This window comes from Leucoraja erinacea, chromosome 20 (genome assembly GCF_028641065.1).
Source record: "Leucoraja erinacea ecotype New England chromosome 20, Leri_hhj_1, whole genome shotgun sequence".
NCBI lineage: Eukaryota > Metazoa > Chordata > Chondrichthyes > Rajiformes > Rajidae > Leucoraja > Leucoraja erinaceus.
In genome coordinates this window covers 29,612-49,610 of record NC_073396.1, presented here as the reverse complement: position 1 = coordinate 49,610, position 19,999 = coordinate 29,612, and the positions used below count along the sequence as shown (strand labels likewise).

Sequence of the window (19,999 nt, the reverse complement as noted above, 5' to 3'; positions counted from 1 at the left end):
GTCATGTTCCCTAGTCTGCCCTCCTAGTTTGTCCAACCTCTCCTTATGGATAATACTCTCTAATTGAGGCTGCATTTTGGTAAATCTCTTCATTCATTCATTTCACTGTACCTTAATTGGTTAAGTGACAATTAAATTGAATCTTGAATCTTAAAATGGCCCACTCCTTATTCTTTAAGGGCCTGTTGGGCCGAAGGGCTTCACACTTTATGACAAAGTTACTCCAGCATTTTTTTTTGTATCTACCTTCAGTCTGAAGAAGGGTCTCGACCTGAAAAGTCGCCCATTTCCTTCTCTCCGGAGATGCTGCCCGTTTGTCCCGCTGAGTTACAGCAAAATACGAATGGTGGCACCATCGAGTGTGGCTGCCTAGCCTGCCCTTTCATTCCTTTTGTTATTTTTAGCCCGTTTTAAAGTTTGTTTTTGGAGGTCTTAGTCTTTTTTGAGGAGGGGGAAACTGTTTTCTTAGTCACTTCCTGGTCGAGGATGTGACTATTCTCCGAGCCTACCACCATGATTGGCGCTGTCTTTCCTGCTGTCTTTCTTCCTAGCCTCAGCAGCACTGGATTCCACCGCGGAGCGAGCGATGCCTTACCGGGGTCACCGTGTTGGAGCTCCGGAGTGCTGGGACTGCCAGCTAGCTTGGAGGATGTGGAATCGATATGGGTAGAGCTACGAAACAACAAGGGGCAGAAAACGCTAGTGGTAGTTGTGTACAGGCCACCTAACAGTAGTAGTGGAGTTGGGAATGGCATCAAACAGGAAATTAGAAATTCGTGCAACAAAGGTAAAACAGTTATAATGGGTGACTTTAATCTACATATAGATTGGGTGAATCAAATTGGAAGGGGTGCTCCTTCTTTCGTGTGGCGTGAACAGCCTAAAGTTGTTGGACAACTTGTTCTATTTGATCTTCCGTTTGTGCACGTCGAGTTGATTGCATTAGTCGAAACAGGGCGGACCACGTGAAGGTTGCAATCTTCTACCCCGGCAGGGGTGCTGAGGAAGAGGATTTCTTGGAATGTATGCGGGATAGTTTTCTAAACCAACATGTAGAGGAACCAACGAGAGAGCAGGCTATTCTAGACTGGATATTGAGTAATGAGGAAGGGTTAGTTAGCAGTCTTGTGCATGGCTCCTTGGGCAAGAGTGACCATAATATGGTTGAGTTCTTCATTAGGATGGAGAGTGACATTGTTAATTCAGAAACAAGGGTCCTGAACTTAAAGAAAGGTAACTTTGAGGGTATGAGACGTGAATTGGCCAAGATAGACTGGCAATTGATTCTTAAAGGGTTGACGGTGGATATGCAATGGAAGGCATTTAAAGACTGCATGGATGAACTACAACAATTGTTCATCCCAGTTTGGCAAAAGAATAAATCGGGGAAGGAAGTGCATCCGTGGATAACAAGGGGAATCAGAGATAGTATCAAAACAAAAGATGAAGCATACAAATTAGCCAGAAAAAGCAGCCTACAGGGGACTGGGAGAAATTCAGTCCAGCAGAGGAGGACAAAGGGCTTAATTAGGAAAGGGAAAATAGATTATGAAAGAAAATTGGCAGGGAACATAAAAACTGCATGCAAACTTTTTAATAGATATGTGAAAAGATTAGTTAAAACAAATGTAGGTCCCTTGCAGTCAGAAACAGGCGAATTGATCATGGGGAACAAGGACATGGCAGACCAATTGAATAACTACTTTGGTTCTGTCTTCACTAAGGAAGACATAAATAATCTGCCGGAAAGAGCAGGGGACCGGGGGTCAAATGAGATGGAGGAACTGAGTGAAATCCAGGTTAGCTGGGAAGTGGTGTTAGGTAAATTGAATGGATTAAAGGCCGATAAATCCCCAGGACCAGATAAGTTGCACCCCAGAGTACTTAAGGAAGTAGCCCCAGAAATAGTTGATGCATTAGTGATAATTTTTCAAAACTCTTTAGATTCTGGAATAGTTCCTGAGGATTGGAGGGTAGATAATGTAACCCCACTTTTTAAAAAGGGAGGGAGAGAGAAAACGGGGAATTACAGACCAGTTAGTCATTCGGCCTTCGAGCCTGCACCGCCATTCAATATGATCATGGCTGATCATCCAACTCGGTATCCTGTACCTGCCTTCTCTCCATACCCCCTGACCCCTTTAGCCACAAGGGCCACATCTAACTCCCTCTTAAATATAGCCAATGAACTGGCCTCAACTACCTTCTGTGGCAGAGAATTCCAGATTCACCACTCTGTGTAAAAAATGATTTTCTCATCTCGGTCCTAAAAGCCTTCCCCATACTTAAACTGTGACCCCTTGTTCTGGACTTCCCCAACATCGGGAATAATCTTCCTGCATCCAGCCTGTCCAACCCCTTAAGAATTTTGTAAGTTTCTATAAGATCCCCCCTCAATCTTGTAAATGCTAGCAAGTACAAGCCGAGTCTATCCAGTCTTTCTTCATATGAAAGTCCTGACATCCCAGGAATCAGTCTGGTGAACCTTCTCTGTACTCCCTCTATGGCAAGAATGTCCTTCCGCAGATTAGGAGACCAAAACTGTACGCAATACTCCAGGTGTGGTCTCACCAAGACGCTGTACAACTGCAGTAGAACCTCCCTGCTCCTATACTCAAACCCTTTTGCTATGAATGCTAACATACCATTCGCTTTCTTCACTGCCTGCTGCACCTGCATGCCTACTTTCAATGACTGGTGTACCATGACACCCAGGTCTCGTTGCATCTCCCCTTTTCCTAATCGGCCACCATTCAGATAATAGTCTACTTTCCTGTTTTTTTACCTCCAAAGTGGATAACCTCACATTTATCCACATTATACTGCATCTGCCATGCATTTGCCCACTCACCCAGCCTATCCAAGTCACCTTGCAGCCTCCTAGCATCCTCCTCATAGCCAACACTGCCTCCCAGCTTCGTGTAATGCGCAAACTTGATCTAATCGGTCTCCAATTAGAAAGCGGCCGTTCCAGGTGGCCCAGCCGCTGAGTGGACTCTCCCGACGCCGGGTCAACACCACCCGGTGAGAACGGCCAGGAACATCGGGCCTCCGTAGAGGCAATTGCTGTGGCCTCAATAGGCCTGACATTGGGGTGAACTTGGGGTGGGGACTGGACATTGTGCCTTCCCCCACAGTGGTGTCCATTGTGGGGGGGATGATTTTTTTGTCTGTAATATAATCCTGTTAGTCTTTGTCCAAGATGGCTGCCGTGAAGGGAGAGTGGACGCTGGCGCGCTTTGGCTGCCGCTGCTCTCTCTTCACATTGTGTTTTTGATTTTCTGTTTTTGGACTGAATTCTGTTTTTAGTTTGTGTCTCTGATGTCTTTATTATTTATTTTACTCTGATTATATGTTTATATTCCTGTTAATCTATGTAAGGTGTCCTTGACATGTCTGAAAGGCGCCCAATAAATAAAATGTATTATTATTATTATCAAACTTGGAGATGTTGCATTCAATTCCCTCGTCCAAATCATTAATCTATATTACTAAATCTCTGATCTTGACCGCTTTTGGCTGACTGTGCTGTGATTTCCGAGAGAACGCCACCACCTACGTCCATCATTTTTGCCCACCTCGCTCAGAGCCCTCCTCCACCGTACGGGTGCGGAGGATTTTCCCCGTCTATGAAAAATGAGAGAGATATTAATGTTTTTACAAAATTCCCCATTCTCTCTGCTGCCCCAGCTGGCGGCAGGGGGAGGGACTATAAAACCCGGAAGTGTCGTGCCTCACTCAGTCTCTGCCGGACCCAGGAAGCAAAAGGGTCACGGCTCTCTGAGCTGCGGATCTACTCCACGGTTAGTCCCCTTGATGTGCTGCGATTTCCGAGAGAACGCCGCCACCTGGCAATGGCAAGGAGCAGAGTGGGGGGGTGAAGGTAGGTGGGGTGACTGAGTGAACTGCCAGCGTACCAGGCGTGAGTGACTGCACTGCCAGCCCACGAGCCGTGAGATATTGAACTGCCAGCCCACCAGCCGTAAGTGACTGAAATGTCAGCCCAATAATCCATTCAGTCTACCCTCTTCCCCCTTCTCTCTTACAGTCTGTCACCTGTTTTGGGCAGAATTTCTGGCAGTTTCTCAGCCGCCAGCCTGCCAGGTCCAAGTGATTGTACTGCCAGGCCTCAGTGACTGAGCTGCCAGCCCTCAGTGACTGAGCTGCCAGCCCAAAAATCCATTCGGCCCACAAACTCCATACTAGCCCTCTGGAAACCAGTACCATCGACCCACAACACTAGCGCAACAGAAAGAGCCCCCCCCCCCACCCCCCGGCCAGCAATATTGGAATTGGTGGAGAGGTGGAATTTTACATTGGGGGACCAGCCCTCTCGTGTGATGCTGGGACCCAACGGGTCCCACTTAGTCTAATATATATTGTATATAGCTGGGGTCCCAGCACTGAGCCTTGCGGTACCCCACTGGTCACTGCCTGCCATTCTGAAAAGGACCTGTTTACTCCTACTCTTTGCTTCCTGTCTGCCAGCCAGTTCTCTATCCACATCAATACTGAACCCCCAATACCATGTGCTTTAAGTTTGCATACTAATCTCTTATGTGGGACCTTGTCGAAAGCTTTCTGAAAGTCCAGATATAACACATCCACTGGTTCTCACTTATCCACTCTACTAGCTACATCCTCGAAAAATTCTATAAGATTCATCAGACATGATTTACCTTTCATAAATCTATGCTGACTTTGTCCAATGAATTCACCACTTTCCAAATGTGCTGCCATCCCATCTTTAAGAACTGACTAGCAGTTTCCCCACTACCGATGTTAGACTAACTGGTCAGTAATCCCCCGTTTTCTCTCTCCCTCCCTTTTTAAAAAGTGGGGTTACATTAGCTACCCTCCAATCCTCAGGGACTACTCCAAAATCTAAAGAGTTTTGAAAAACTACCACTAATACATCCACTATTTCTGGGGCTACTTCCTTAAGTACTCTGGGGTGCAACTTATCTGGCCCTGGGGATTTATCGGTCTTTAATCCATTCAATTTACCTAACACCACTTCCCGGTTAACCTGGATTTCACTCAGTTCCTCCATCTCATTTAGAAACATAGAAACATAGAAAATAGGTGCAGGAGTAGGCCATTTGGCCCTTCGAGCCTGCAACGCCATTCAATATGATCACGGCTGATCATCCAACTCAGTATCCTGTACCTGCCCTCTCTCCATACCCCCTGATCCCTTTAGCCACAAGGGCCACATCTAACTCCCTCTTAAATATAGACAATGAACTCGCCTCAACTACCTTCTGTGGCAGAGAATTCCAGAGATTCACCACTCTCTGTGTGAAAAATGTTTTCCTCATCTCGGTCCTAAAAGATTTCCCCCTTATCCTTAAACTGTGACCCCTTGTTCCGGACTTCCCCAACATCGGGAACAATCTTCCTGCATCCAGCCTGTCCAACCCCTTAAACCCCGGTCCCCTGCTATTTCAAGCAGATTATTTAAGTCTTCCTAAGTGAAGACAGAACCAAAGTAGTTATTCAATTGGTCTGCCATGCCCTTGTTCCCCATGATCAATTCACCTGTTTCTGACTGCAAGGGGCTTACATTTGTTTTAACTAATCTTTTTCTCCACATATCTATAAAAACTTTTGCAGTCAGTTTTTATGTGCACTGCCAGTTTTCTTTCATAATCTATTTTCCCTTTCCTAATTAAGCCCTTTGTCCTCTTCTGCTGGACTTTGAAGTTCTCCCAGTCCTCTAGTAGGCTGCTTTTTCTGGCTAATTTGTATGCTTCATAGAAACATAGAAAATAGGTGCATGAGTAGGCCATTCGGCCCTTCGAGCCTGCACCGCCATTCAATATGATCATGGCTGATCATTCAACTCAGTATCCTATACCTGCCTTCTCTCCATACCCCCTGATCCCTTTAGCCACAAGGGCCATATCTAACTCCCTCTTAAATATAGCCAATGAACTGGCCTCAACTACATTCTGTGGCAGAGAATTCCAGAGATTCACCACTCTCTGTGTGAAAAATGTTTTTCTCATCTCGGTCCTAAAAGATTTCCCCTTTACCCTTTATCCACTTCATCTTTTGTTTCGATACTATCCCTGTTTTCCCTTGTTATCCATGGATGCACTACCTTCGCTGATTTATTCTTTTGCCAAACTGGAATGAACAATTGTTGTAGTTCATCCATGCAGTCTGTAAATGCCTTCCATTGCATATCCACCGTCAACCCTTTAAAAATTAATTGCCAGTCTATCTTGGCCAATTCACATCTCATACCCTCAAAGTTACCTTTCTTTAAGTTCAGAACCCTTGTTTCTGAATTAATTCACTCTCCATCCTAATGAAGAACTCAACCATATTATGGTCACTCTTGCCTAAGGGGCCATGCACAACAAGACAAGCATCTCTGGAGAACATGGATAGGTGACGTTTCACAAAGTGCTGGAGTAACTCAGTGGGTCAGACAGCATCTTTGGAGAACATGGATAGGTACAAAGTGACTATATCCTCCTACCAGTTGCAAGGGTTTGGCCCACCTCATCTCTTTGGCTTTCTCCCCATCTACATCTTCAATCTGAACAAGGGTCCTGATCTAAATGATGCTTGTCAATTCACTTTGTGGTGAGGAAGATGCTGCCTGATCTGAGTACCTCCCGCTCTTTGTTTTCAGACCTAGTTATATTCCCTAGTTGGGTCTGTCGAAGGGAAAGTAGTTTAATATTTGTGGACACTGTTTCAAGTTTACAATTTACTAATCCTGCCCCTTCTTGTTCACCCTACTGTAGTTTTTAGTCAGTCTGAATCTATATCTGGTTTAGTCTGAGTGGGAACTGCCACAATCTATTTCCTTTTCCTATCCCTGTGAAGGGGTGACATTCAGTTTCCACCGTGTATCTCCATAGACTGTGTCCCATGCTGCTGGAAGTGTCTTCTGTGGTTAGACATTCCCATTATGCCAAATGTTGGCAGGACCTTGGTCAAAATCCTTCCCCATCGCTGTTCCCCCGACTTGTAAGACATTTATTTCAAAATATTTCCAGTTGTAGAGTCTAGGCTGTCTGTGTCAAGTTGTCTAAATGTTTTGTACTGACTGCATGTCCCTGTTTGTGTACAGGGTTTGATGCCATAGTAAGAGCTACAGCATTGGGCAACTCAGTCAGGGAGTTCACTGTTTGTGTGAAGTGTTGCCTTTGATATAGCTGGCATGTTGCTGTGCCAGTTTGATTATGAAAGTAGTCAATGTATTCTTCTACCTTGCCAGCGGGCGTAGTGCTGGGTGTCGGCGTGTTACTGTCAGCGCTGCCCCTTGTTTGACCACGTCAGGGGTTACAGGGTTCAGGTTTGGAGTTGGGGTGGGTGTTGTTGTGGGGGGGGGGGGGGGGGGGGGGCAGAAGTTGGCCCGGACGTTCCAGCTCGAAATCCCCGATCGGCAGTGCCCGGAATGTCTGGTACTTGGCTGATGAGCTAGTTGCTAGGTTCATGAATTCTCTCACTTTGGTCGTGAGTTCGCAACTTGGTTCATGAGCGGGTTCGTGTGCGGGTGATTAGGTGGGGTGCCTGGAGATTGACTGGGCTGAATTCGGTTTAGTTCATGATAGACAAGCATGATGGAACATACTTAAAAGTACTGCATTTTGTTCACTGTTTGTGTTCCCTCAACACCTTGGTCACTCTGCTCACCTCCCAAACCACTTATATTCCACTCTATCCCCTTCCATCCATATCCCTCCCTCCAGCTTTACATTTCACTCTTCTCAACTGTTGCACCTTTTGTCTCCTTGTCACCCCTAGCCAATGTCACAACCCATCACACCCTCTCCCCTGTATCCACTAATCACGTAACATGCTTTGTCCTGCTCCCACCTCTTTCCCACTTTCTCTGCCCAACTCCATCAGTCTGAAAGGGCCCCAACAGGAAACAACAGCATCTGTCCATTCCCTTTGTGGTCGGGTAGATGGTGCCTGATCTGCCAAGTACCTCCAGCACTTTGTTTCCTAGTTGGCTGCTGTTGTAGGGAAAGTAGTTTAATGTTCATGACAATTGAAGTCTCATTACAAATTGGCAATCCTGTCATTCACCCTACTGTGGCTTTGGAATTGGTTTAAATCTACATTTGGTTTGAGTGTGTTTGTTGCCAGAATCCATTTCCTCTTCTCTGTAAAGGTGACCAATTAGTGTTAGTTTCACTTCCACTTTCTCTGCCCTACTCCATTAGTCTGAAGAAAGATCCCAACCTGAAACATCTGTCCATTTCCTTTGTAGTCTAATGGCCTAATTCTGATTCTGTGTGTTAATGTCGTTCTGACTTAAGGAAATGCAAGCAACTATTTTATGCAAAGAGCAATGAGTGCAACAATGTGTGCAACAAACATTGATTGGCCACTGGTGGGCGAAGAGCTAATGTGGTAATTGGCTTAATTGGAACTGATTAGGAAATTGTCAGCTGCTGTGTTTAAAAGGGGCAGTTGTGAGAGTGTCTGAGTGCAGTTGGCCTGGGCTGTGGATGGAAGCAGTGATTGTGGGTGAAGGGGAAGAGATGGTGAGTCTTCCCTTGTGTCTGATGTGGATCTACATCTCCAGGGGGTGAGGTAGGTGAGGATACTGAGTTGGCTGATCAGCCATGGTCATATTGAATGGCAGTGCAGGCTCGAAGGGTCGAATGGCCTACTCCTGCACCCATTTTCTATGTTTCTAACACTATAGTGTTCTCCTGAATTGTGTTTGCTTCTTTGATTAATTGTGCTGACTTTTCCTTTCCATTGTTGTCATTTGAAGTGTCCAGGGTTTTTAATGATTTTTTCTGGTGCAACTGGAATTGTGCTGTATCTCTGAACTAAAAGGATGTTTCTACTAGTAGGAGTGTCTCTGGGCACTGTGTCAGAAATAAAAGGATGTATCTTTACTAAAGTGATGATACCCTAATCTTATCACAACTGAAATTTAATCTGGCTGATGTAAAATGCAGAAACAAAGACCAGTAGATTCTGGTTTATACCACTGGCACATTGCTGGAGTAAATGAGTGGGTCAGGCAGCATCTCTGGAGAAATAAGAGATTTTTGGGATGGAACAAAAGGAATCTTGCCAAAAATGTCACCCATCCTCCACAGATGCTGCCTGACCCGCTGAGTTACTCCAGCAATTTGTGTTTATCTGCAATAAAACGATGATCAGTGATAATTGTTAACGATTGTAGCACAATGTGGAATAAGGAGCTGGAACCGATATAGGGATAATCTACAATGTTGGGCTGAAGGGACCTGAGGGGCATTCTTACTGTGAACCCAGTGACTTGGAACAATAAGTCTGCTGTGGATTGGAGTAAAGATGTATGAAATTCCCCAAAGAGCTGATCCAATCTGTCCCCAATGTTTGGAGACCGTTTGAAAGTGTGAGGATATTGCCAGTTCTTTGTCCACCTACCATGACTTCAGAATTAAGGGACAGAAGTTTAGGGGTAACATGAGGGGGAACTTCTTTACTCGGAGAGTGGTAGCGGTGTGGAATGAGCTTCCAGTGGAAGTGGTGGAGGCAGGTTCGTTGGTGTCATTTAAAAATAAATTGGATAGGCATATGGATGAGAAGGGAATGGAGGGTTATGGTATGAGTGCAGGCAGGTGGATTAAGGGAAAAAAAGTTGTGTCGGCACGGACTTGTAGGGCCGAGATGGCCTGTTTCCGTGCTGTAATTGTTATATGGTTATATGTTATACCAGATGGGCCTGCAGTGCAGCGGATCACCACACGGTGGGAGTGTTAACCACAAATTGTAACGACCCGTTCTGTGAATTCACTGCACAGTGTGAGCTGCTGCCTACAAATTAGATATAATTTTACTCTTTATTGCCGTGTAACCTGTTTTCTTTCCCCGTAATGCACCCATTGTACAGATGCCAACGTTTGTAAAAGTCCTGAAACCAGGGAAAAATTGGGATGAAATCGGGGAACTGGTTTACAAAAAAAAATCGGTGCTGGAGGAACTCAGTGGGTCAGGCAGCATCTGTGGAGAACATGGATAGGTGACGTTTCACAGAGTGCTGGAGTAACTCAGTGGGTCAGGCAGCATCTGTGGAGAACATGGATAGGTGACGTTTCACAGAGTGCTGGAGTAACTCAGTGGGTCAGGCAGGATGCCCATAGTAAAGAGTACATTTTTGGTGGGCAACTCGGGGAGTTCACTGTTTGTGTACAGGGTTTGATGCCCATAGTAAGAGTTACAGCATTGGGTAACTCGGTCAGGGAGTTTCACACAGAGAGTGGTGAATCTTTGGAACTCTCTGCCACAGAGGGTAGTTGTGGCCCTTGTGGCTAAAGGGATCAGGGGGTATGGAGAGAAGGCAGGTACGGGATACTGAATTGGATGATCAGCCATGATCATATTGCATTTCGTTGTCTCTGTACTGTACACTGACAATGACAATTAAAATTGAATCTGAATCTGAATCTGAATCTGAATATTGAATGGCGGTGCAGGCTCGAAGGGCTGAATGGCCTACCCCTGCACCTATTTTCTATGTATCTAACCTGAAACATCTTTTCATTCCCTTTGCAGGCAGGTGGTGCCTTTGTTTTAGACCAGGTTACATCCCCTGGTTAAAGTAATCCTAGTTGCCTCCTGTTGCAGGGAATGGAGTTTAATGTTCATAACACTTGTTTTTAAATCATTACAATTAAGTAATCTTGCTCCTTCCATTCACCCAACTGTAGCTTTGTTTCAAATTGGTCTACATCTATATTTCGTTTAGCGTGTTTGTGTCTGTTGCCAGAATCTATTTCCTCTCTTCTCTGCTCCTTTCTAAAGGGGTGATCAGTTAGTGTTAATTTCCACCCAAGATCTCCAAAAATTGGGTCCTCTGATGCTGGTAGAATCTGCCATTCTCTTCCCCATTCTTCCAAATGTTGCATAATCTGGGACAAACTTCACTATTGTTCCTTTACTTGTATGTCTCATTTAATTCAAAGTATTTCTTTGTCAGTTTTGTGTATAACTTGGTCTATGTGAATATGGTTATGGAGTTGGTACAAAGGTAAGGCCCCTGTTCAGAATCTTCTCTTGGGCTTCAGTGTGGATGAATGTTTGGGAAAGATTAACGATTGTTTTCTCTAATTGGGCTCGGCCTGTCTCAGCTTGGGGCCCACTTTAGTTTAAAGATTATATTGCCCCTCCGCCTTGTTAGGGTTCATTCACTAAAGTTGTGGTCGGGGCCTACTTGAAGGTGTTTAACAGGGACCACTGGTATGTACTTTCACAGAGTGCTTGAGTAACTTGGCGGGTCAGGCAGCATCTGTGCAGAACATGGATAGGTGACGTTTCACAGAGTGGGTCAGGCAGCCTCTCTGGAGAATTTGACTAAGTATAAAGTGCCTATATCCGCCTATCAGTTGCAAGGGTTTGGCCCACCTCATCTCTCTGGCTTTCTCCCCATCTACATCTTCAATCTGAACAAGGGTCCTGATCTAAATGATGCTTGTCAATTCACTTTGTGGTGAGGAAGATGCTGCCTGATCTGAGTACCTCCCGCTCTTTGTTTTTAGACCTAGTTATATTCCCTAGTTGGGTCTGTCGAAGGGAAAGTAGTTTAATATTTGTGGACACTGTTTCAAGTTTACAATTTACTAATCCTGCCCCTTCTGTTCACCCTACTGTAGTTTTTAGTCAGTCTGAATCTATATCTGGTTTAGTCTGAGTGGGAACTGCCACAATCTATTTCCTTTTCCTATCCCTGTGAAGGGGTGACATTCAGTTTCCACCGTGTATCTCCATAGACTGTGTCCCATGCTGCTGGAAGTGTCTTCTGTGGTTAGACATTCCCATTATGCCAAATGTTGGCAGGACCTTGGTCAAAATCCTTCCCCATCGCTGTTCCCCCGACTTGTAAGACATTTATTTCAAAATATTTCCAGTTGTAGAGTCTACAATCTATTTTCTGTTCCTCTCCCTGTGAAGGGGTGACATTCAGTTTCCACCGTGTATCTCCACAGACTGGGTTCCATGCTGCTGGAATGTTTGGGAAAGATTAACGTTTTCTGCGGTTAGACATGCTCTTCCCATTATGCCAAAGTTGGCAGGACCTTGGGCAAAATCCTTCCCCATCGCTGTTCCTTGACCATGTGGGTTTTCTCCAGGTGTTCTGGCTTCCAACACAGATTTGCAGGTTAATTGGTTTTAGTAAACTGTCCCTAGTGTGTAGGATAGTGCTAGCGTACGGGGTGATTGCTGGATTGTGCTGACTTAGTGGACCAGAGGGCCTGTTTCCACACTTTAGTTTGTCAATGTATTTATTTTAGCACAATGTGAAGAAGGGTCCTGTTCTGAAAGGTCACCTATACATGTTCTCCACAGATGCTGCCTGGCCAGCTGAGTAACTCCAGCACGCTATGAAACATAACCTATCTATGTTCTGCACAGATGCTGCCTGACCTGCTGAGTTACTCCAGCACTGTCTTTTTTTGTAAACCAGCATCTGCAGTTCTTTGATTTTCATCCCAAATCTTCCCTGGCTTCAGGGCTTTTAGAAACTTTGGCATCGGGGCAATGGGTGCTTTCTGGGGAAAGGAAACGGGTCACAAAGCAATAAAGCACCACTTTACAGTAAAGAGAACAATTATATTTAATTTGTAGACAGCACTCCCAATGTGCAGTGAATTTGTATAACAGGTCGCTCCAATTTGTGGTCAACACTCCCACTGTGTGGTGATCCACTGCACTGCAGGTTCATCCAATTTGTGGTCAACACTCCCACCGTGTGGTGATCCACTGCAACTGCAGTTCATCCAATTTGTGGTCAACACTCCCACCGTGTGGTGATCCATGGCATTGCAGACCGATCCAGTTTGTGGTCAACACTCCCACCGTGTGGTGATCCGCTGCACTGCAGGTCCATCTGATATTTGGACAAAGTATTAGTTTGACTCTGGTCTGGCAGCATCTCTGTAGAACGTAGACAGGAGTATCTTTTTGTCCACACTTACTGCATTGCACCGCATACTGCACAGTGAGGAATTTCTTTAGTCGGAGGGCGGTGAATCTGTAGAATTCACTGCTACAGGGCACTGTGGAGGCTATCGATGGATATTTTTAAGGTGGAGATAGATTCTTTATTAGCAAATGTGTTGAACGTAATGGGGTCTGAATGATGGCCTCGTCCCGAAACGTCACCTGTTCCTTCTCGCCAGAGATGCTGCCTGAGCCACTGAGATACTCCAGGTCGTTGTCTCACCATACATTTGGGTGCATCTGCATTGTTACAATACATTTCTTCAGTACTCTCGGTTCTATTCTCGTCCTTGCCGCACCTTGGCTCTGCTCTTGGCATTTCCACCCTGACTCGGCAATTTATGACTGAAGATCTGGGTGGTTGAGTTTTGCCAGGTATTTTTAACCACCTGGACACCACTGAATGTTTGTTTATGTATAACGTTTCAATGTCCACGTGTAGAGTACTGCATCGGGCAACAAGGTTGGGAGAACACTTGTGAAATTTAATGTGTATTTGATGGGATAACTGGGGTGTTGCTGTGCTTATAAATTGCATGTCAGTGCTGGAGCAACTCGATAGGTCCAGCAACATCTCTGGAGAATATGGATTGGTAATTCTGGCTTGGGCCACTTCAGACCCTTAAGAATTTTAGTCTAAATGTATTGGACTACTTCAATATTGGTCCAACCTGTATGAGTCCTGACTGCAGAGGCACAATGGTCCTGGTTGGAGATACATCTCTAGGCATTGTCCACATGTCCAAGTGTTTTTACCTTGAGGACTAGGATCTTCTCACCCAGGACTGTCCGACCCACTGAGTTACTCCAGCACTTTGTCTAATTGTAGAGAAGGATGTTGGAACATTTCAAACATTCAAATGTTATGTTTGTTTGATTTTTCAGCATCAAGTCTTCCTGGATTTGTTCTTTATGGATGTCATAGGAAGATAAGGTACGTATTAACCATATAATATAACCATATAACAATTACAGCGCGGAAACATGGCCATCTTGACCCTTCTAGTCCTTGCCGAACACGTATTCTCCCTTAGTCCCATATACCTGCGCTCAGACCATGACCCTTCATTCCTTACCCGTCCATATAACTATCCAATTTATTTTTAAATGATAAAAACGAACCTGCCTCCACCACTAACCCTCTTCAGTTTAATGGGATAAATGCGCTAAATTAATGATGGTTTTTCCAAATTTGTTTCTTCAACATCGAGGAGCTCGCAGTCTGGTAGAGACCGATGTCGGGAAGCTCCAAAGAACGCAAAAGGTTCGACTAGACCCCGAGTGAGCTGGGATTCAACCCCCTGATGCAGGACCCCCGACACGGACGGCCCGACCGCCGGCTACGGGAGTCAAGATCGTGCCGTCAACGGAAGGCCCGAGGCCCCAGACCGCAGGAGGCCAAAGAAGGGAAGAGTTTGAACTTTGTGTTCTGTTGCTTTTTATTGGTATGAGTGTCTGGTAAATTAAATTCCTCGTGTTGCAAAGCATACTTGTTTTACACGAGCCACCCCATGTTTGAATCATGAGTGTATATATACAGTGCTGGAGGAACTTGGTGGGTTTGACAACCCCCTGAAGGATTGGACAGATGACTAATCGGGTCAGGAGCTCTCGGTCTGAAATACGGGGGAGAGCTGGAAATGAGGTGGGGGTTGGGCACTGCCTGACAAGTGATGGGTGGATTACAGGTGAGTGGGTGATGGGCAAATGGATGGAGTAAGTGCCAAAGGCTGAAGGTGAACGTGATAAAACGTGTTGGATAAGGACAAGAACTGAAATGTAAAACTAGGGTGAGGTGGGGTTGGAAGGTAAAAGGGAAATATGGGACGGTTGAGAGATGAGCATACTTCCCTTCATTAACCAAATAACCATAACCATAACCAAATAACCATAACCAAATAACCATAACCAAATAACCATAACCAAATAACCATAACCAAATAACCGTAACCAAATAACCGTAACCATATAACCGTAACTAAATACCACCAAATAGGAATAACTAAGTAATAACAACTAACTAGTCCTTTCTTGTACGCTCATTTCTCAAACAGTTCCATATTCCCTCTATCCCTTCCACCCATCTCTCCTAGTTTCATATTTCCGTTCTCTCCTTATTTGGCATGTTGTCTCTTTCACCTTGAGCCTTTGGCACTCACTCCATCCATATGCTCATCACGCCTCACATGTACCACCTATTTCCTTGCTGGCTTTGTCCTGCATGCCTCTGCCTCTTTTCACTCTCTTTCATCAGTCTGAGGAAGGTTGCTGACCTGAGGTGTCATCTGTCCATTCCACTTGCAGTCAGGCAGATTGTACCTGAACTGCTGAATGCCTCCAGCACTTTGTCTTTGAACAGAGCCATGTTCACCGGTTGTAGTTGGCTTCTGTTACAGGGAAAGTATAGTTTAATATTTTTGACTGAAGCTCTGGGTGGTTGGGTTTTTCCAGGTATTTTTAACCAACTGAATGTTTGTTTATATCTAACGTTTAAATGTCCACTTGAAGAGTGAGGCATCGGGCAACAATGTTGGGAGAACACTTGTGAAATATAATGGGTATTTGATGTAACTGGTGTTGCTGTGCTTGTAAATTGTGTCAGTGCGGGAGCAACTCGATGGGTGCAGCAATATCGCTGGAGAACATGGATTGGTAATTCCGGGTTGGGACTCTTCAGACCTTAATCTCTTAAAGTAATCTAAATATATAGGACTACCTTAATATTGGTCCAACCTGCAGGAGTCCTGACTGCAGAGACACAATGGTCCTGGTTGGAGATACATCTCCAGGCATTGTCCACATGTCCAAGTGTTTTTACCTTGAGGACTAGAATCTTCTCACCCAGGACTGTCTAACCAACTGAGTTACTCCCGCACTTTGTCTAATTGTAAAGAAGGACGTTGGAACATTTCAAACATTAAAATGTTAATTTGATTTTTCAGCATCAATTCTTCCTGGATTTGGTCTTTATGGATGTCATAGGAGATAAGGTATGTATTTCTAACTATCTGCAGTTTAATGGGATAAATGTGTTCAATTATTGATGGCTTTTCCAAATTTGTTTCGTCAACATCGAGAAGCTCGCAGTCTCTGGTAGAGACCGATGTCGGGAAGCTCCAAAGAACGCAAAAGGTTCGACTAGACCCCGAGTGAGCTGGGATTCAACCCCCCCGATGCAGGACCCCCGACACGGATGGCCCGACCGCCTGCTACGGGAGTCAAGATCATCCCATCAACGGAAGGCCCGAGGCCCCAGACCGCAGGAGGCCAAAGAAGGGAAGAGTTTGAACTTTGTGTTCTGTTGCTTTTTATTGGTATGAGTGTCTGGTAAATTAAATTCCTCGTGTTGCAAAGCATACTTGTTTTACACGAGCCACCTCGTGTTTGAATCATGAGTGTATATATACAGTGCTGGAGGAACTTGGTGGGTTTGACAACCCCCTGAAGGATTGGACAGATGACTAATCGGGTCAGGAGCTCTCGGTCTGAAATACGGGGGAGAGCTGGAAATGAGGTGGGGGTTGGGCACTGCCTGACAAGTGATGGGTGGATTACAGGTGAGTGGGTGATGGGCAAATGGATGGAGTATGTGCCAAAGGCTGAAGGTGAACGTGATAAAACTTGTTGGATAAGGACAAGAACTGAAATGTAAAACTAGGGTGAGGTGGGGTTGGAAGGTAAAAGGGAAATATGGGACGGTTCAGAGATGAGCATACTTCCCTTCATTAACCAACTAACCATAACCAACTAACCATAACCAACTAACCATAACCAACTAACCATAACCAACTAGTCCTTTCTTGTACGCTCATTTCTCAAACAGTTCCATATTCCCTCTATCCCTTCCACCCATCTCTCCTAGTTTCATATTTCCGTTCTCTCCTTATTTGGCATGTTGTCTCTTTCACCTTGAGCCTTTGGCACTCACTCCATCCATATGCTCATCACGCCTCACATGTACCACCTATTTCCTTGCTGGCTTTGTCCTGCATGCCTCTGCCTCTTTTCACTCTCTTTCATCAGTCTGAGGAAGGTTGCTGACCTGAGGTGTCATCTGTCCATTCCACTTGCAGTCAGGCAGATTGTACCTGAACTGCTGAATGCCTCCAGCACTTTGTCTTTGAACAGAGCCATGTTCACCGGTTGTAGTTGGCTTCTGTTACAGGGAAAGTATAGTTTAATATTTTTGACTGAAGCTCTGGGTGGTTGGGTTTTTCCAGGTATTTTTAACCAACTGAATGTTTGTTTATATCTAACGTTTAAATGTCCACTTGAAGAGTGAGGCATCGGGCAACAATGTTGGGAGAACACTTGTGAAATATAATGGGTATTTGATGTAACTGGTGTTGCTGTGCTTGTAAATTGTGTCAGTGCGGGAGCAACTCGATGGGTGCAGCAATATCGCTGGAGAACATGGATTGGTAATTCCGGGTTGGGACTCTTCAGACCTTAATCTCTTAAAGTAATCTAAATATATAGGACTACCTTAATATTGGTCCAACCTGCAGGAGTCCTGACTGCAGAGACACAATGGTCCTGGTTGGAGATACATCTCCAGGCATTGTCCACATGTCCAAGTGTTTTTACCTTGAGGACTAGAATCTTCTCACCCAGGACTGTCTAACCAACTGAGTTACTCCCGCACTTTGTCTAATTGTAAAGAAGGACGTTGGAACATTTCAAACATTAAAATGTTAATTTGATTTTTCAGCATCAATTCTTCCTGGATTTGGTCTTTATGGATGTCATAGGAGATAAGGTATGTATTTCTAACTATCTGCAGTTTAATGGGATAAATGTGTTCAATTATTGATGGCTTTTCCAAATTTGTTTCTTCAACATCGAGAAGCTCGCAGTCTCTGGTAGAGACCGATGTCGGGAAGCTCCAAAGAACGCAAAAGGTTCGACTAGACCCCGAGTGAGCTGGGATTCAACCCCCCCGATGCAGGACCCCCGACACGGATGGCCCGACCGCCTGCTACGGGAGTCAAGATCATCCCATCAACGGAAGGCCCGAGGCCCCAGACCGCAGGAGGCCAAAGAAGGGAAGAGTTTGAACTTTGTGTTCTGTTGCTTTTTATTGGTATGAGTGTCTGGTAAATTAAATTCCTCGTGTTGCAAAGCATACTTGTTTTACACGAGCCACCCCATGTTTGAATCATGAGTGTATATATACAGTGCTGGAGGAACTTGGTGGGTTTGACAACCCCCTGAAGGATTGGACAGATGACTAATCGGGTCAGGAGCTCTCGGTCTGAAATACGGGGGAGAGCTGGAAATGAGGTGGGGGTTGGGCACTGCCTGACAAGTGATGGGTGGATTACAGGTGAGTGGGTGATGGGCAAATGGATGGAGTATGTGCCAAAGGCTGAAGGTGAACGTGATAAAACTTGTTGGATAAGGACAAGAACTGAAATGTAAAACTAGGGTGAGGTGGGGTTGGAAGGTAAAAGGGAAATATGGGACGGTTCAGAGATGAGCATACTTCCCTTCATTAACCAACTAATAACTAAATAACCGTAACTAAATAACCATAACTAAATAATAACTATATACAACTAAATAGTAATAACTAACTAGTCCTTGTACGCTCATTTCTCAAACAGTTCCATATTCCCTCTATCCCTTCCACCCATCTCTCCTAGTTTCATATTTCCGTTCTCTCCTTATTTGGCATGTTGTCTCTTTCACCTTGAGCCTTTGGCACTCACTCCATCCATATGCTCATCACGCCTCACATGTACCACCTATTTCCTTGCTGGCTTTGTCCTGCATGCCTCTGCCTCTTTTCACTCTCTTTCATCAGTCTGAGGAAGGTTGCTGACCTGAGGTGTCATCTGTCCATTCCACTTGCAGTCAGGCAGATTGTACCTGAACTGCTGAATGCCTCCAGCACTTTGTCTTTGAACAGAGCCATGTTCACCGGTTGTAGTTGGCTTCTGTTACAGGGAAAGTATAGTTTAATATTTTTGACTGAAGCTCTGGGTGGTTGGGTTTTTCCAGGTATTTTTAACCAACTGAATGTTTGTTTATATCTAACGTTTAAATGTCCACTTGAAGAGTGAGGCATCGGGCAACAATGTTGGGAGAACACTTGTGAAATATAATGGGTATTTGATGTAACTGTGGTGTTGCTGTGCTTGTAAATTGTGTCAGTGCTGGAGCAACTCGATGGGTGCAGCAATATCGCTGGAGAACATGGATTGGTAATTCCGGGTTGGGACTCTTCAGACCTTAATCTCTTAAAGTAATCTAAATATATAGGACTACCTTAATATTGGTCCAACCTGCAGGAGTCCTGACTGCAGAGACACAATGGTCCTGGTTGGAGATACATCTCCAGGCATTGTCCACATGTCCAAGTGTTTTTACCTTGAGGACTAGAATCTTCTCACCCAGGACTGTCTAACCAACTGAGTTACTCCCGCACTTTGTCTAATTGTAAAGAAGGACGTTGGAACATTTCAAACATTAAAATGTTAATTTGATTTTTCAGCATCAATTCTTCCTGGATTTGGTCTTTATGGATGTCATAGGAGATAAGGTATGTATTTCTAACTATCTGCAGTTTAATGGGATAAATGTGTTCAATTATTGATGGCTTTTCCAAATTTGTTTCTTCAACATCGAGAAGCTCGCAGTCTCTGGTAGAGACCGATGTCGGGAAGCTCCAAAGAACGCAAAAGGTTCGACTAGACCCCGAGTGAGCTGGGATTCAACCCCCCCGATGCAGGACCCCCGACACGGATGGCCCGACCGCCTGCTACGGGAGTCAAGATCATCCCATCAACGGAAGGCCCGAGGCCCCAGACCGCAGGAGGCCAAAGAAGGGAAGAGTTTGAACTTTGTGTTCTGTTGCTTTTTATTGGTATGAGTGTCTGGTAAATTAAATTCCTCGTGTTGCAAAGCATACTTGTTTTACACGAGCCACCCCATGTTTGAATCATGAGTGTATATATACAGTGCTGGAGGAACTTGGTGGGTTTGACAACCCCCTGAAGGATTGGACAGATGACTAATCGGGTCA

The 19,999-nt window shown here is 45.0% G+C and overlaps 1 long non-coding RNA gene across 1 annotated transcript; it reads left to right on the top strand.

Moving 5' to 3' along the window:
• The first annotated feature begins 12,774 nt into the window (after positions 1–12,774).
• LOC129706596 (uncharacterized) lies at positions 12,775–18,468 on the top strand. The gene is made up of 3 exons (XR_008725081.1): positions 12,775–13,906; positions 14,184–15,962; positions 16,053–18,468. It is a non-coding gene; the product is annotated as an uncharacterized LOC129706596 (long non-coding RNA).
• The last annotated feature ends 1,531 nt before the right edge of the window (positions 18,469–19,999 follow it).